The following is a 1,644-nucleotide window of genomic DNA, read 5'->3' as shown; positions in this document are numbered from 1 at the left end:
CTTCCGTCTCGTGTTCACGTTGGGCGAGACCGCGCCGGGGACCTCTTCCAACGGCTACGGCAACGAACGGAGTCCCCTCGGTCGCCTTGGTCTCCTACCTGGCGAAGAAGAGCAAGAACTTGCAGATCCTCACCACGGTGCGGCGCCACCTACGGAGACGGCAATCGCGGCGGCGGCGAGCCTCCTCCTCCGAGCAAACCGGCGGCCGTGCTGCATTACAATCGCACCAAGGGAGGCGTGGACAACCTGGACAAGGTGACAGGTACCTACAGCTGCAGGAGGAAAACCTGCCGGTGGGCCCTCGTCCTGTTCCACAACATGATCGACGTGTCCGCGTACAATGCTTTCGTCCTGTGGCGGGAGCTGAACCTGATGTGGATGGTCGGCAAACGCCACAGACGCAGGCTGTTCATGGAGCAGCTGGGGAGCGCGCTCGTCGCGCCTCGTATACGCGGGAGGGAGGAGGAAGGGAGGGGGAGGGGGAGGGGGGGGGATGACCTGGCGTCATCGGGGACATCTCGGGAGAGGGGAGAAGAGAGGGGAGAGGAGAGGGGAGAGAGGGGGGGAGGAGGAGGAGGAAGAGAACCCGCTGCTGTACCCGCGAAGAGGAAGTGGTGCCGAATATGCCCCAGGAGCAAGGACACTAAAACGACGAACGTGTACCGAGGGTGCCTCGTACACGTGTGTGGCGAGTGCGCCCCCAGCTACTGCCCGCGCTGCGCTCGGACCTAAGTATCTGTCGACCTTACGATCGCTGCCGTTGCCGCCGTTGCCTTGCCGCCGCCAAAAATTTCCTGTGTTGTGTTTTTTTTATTTTTTATATTTGTCCAAGAAGCTTATACCAGGAATGGGATCCGAACCCACGAGGGCCACCGCCCGTCGGATCTTGAGTCCGAAGCCTTAACCGCTCGGCCATCCTGGTGAAAGCCTATAATGGCGTTGCTCGCTTGTAAAAGGGGTGTCGGTCGGTCGGTCGGTCGCCGCCGCCGCCACGCTACTATTTTGAATAAAGAATGCGACAACGCCGAAAAGAGAAAAATAATATATAGATATTTTTTTAAATGCTATTGTGTCAATTTTTATTTTATTTTAAATAATAAGGATGAAAAAAAAAAAAAAAATTATGTCCTTACGATGAAGAAGTAGAGTGAAAGAGAGAGAAAGAGAAAGAGAGAGAGAGAGAGAGAGAGAAAGAGAGAGAGAGAAAGAGAGAGAGAAAGAGAGAGAGAGTAAAACGGGCGCGTGCGCAATTGCGACACCTGCAGGTCAAGCCGGGGAGGTGGCATGGCTTACTAATGATAATACTTACAGGGGGCGGTGTATCAGCGTATCGTTGTGGCCGAGCGGTTAAGGCGACGGACTCCATATCCATTGGGAGTTTACCCTGCGTTTCAAAAATGCTACTCGAACCTGTTAGTCGATATTCATTGACCAATTTTACCTCGTAGACTTTGCCTGCAATTGCTCTTCCAATCGTCCCTGGGTGGGCTCGAACCACCAACCTCCCGGTTAACAGCAGAGCGCGAATTGCGACTCTACAAGCCGCAATATCTTTTTTTTTTTTTAAAGCGAGCCAGCAACATTCGAAAGTTCAGCCCCTGTCCAATCAACTGTGTTTAATGGAGAGCGAGGGCATCAATCTTT

At 54.0% G+C, this 1,644-nt stretch overlaps 1 non-coding gene across 1 annotated transcript; it reads right to left on the bottom strand.

Annotated features, from left to right (window-relative positions):
• Positions 1-839: 839 nt before the first annotated feature.
• trnal-caa (transfer RNA leucine (anticodon CAA)) lies at positions 840-922 on the bottom strand. The gene has a single exon. It is a non-coding gene; the product is annotated as a tRNA-Leu (tRNA).
• Between the last annotated feature and the right edge of the window lie 722 nt (positions 923-1,644).

Source organism: Eucyclogobius newberryi, unplaced genomic scaffold (assembly GCF_026437365.1).
Source record: "Eucyclogobius newberryi isolate DKJ021-1_F unplaced genomic scaffold, fEucNew1.0.hap1 SCAF_55, whole genome shotgun sequence".
Lineage (NCBI taxonomy): Eukaryota > Metazoa > Chordata > Actinopteri > Gobiiformes > Gobiidae > Eucyclogobius > Eucyclogobius newberryi.
This window is presented reverse-complemented; position numbering and strand designations above follow the sequence as displayed.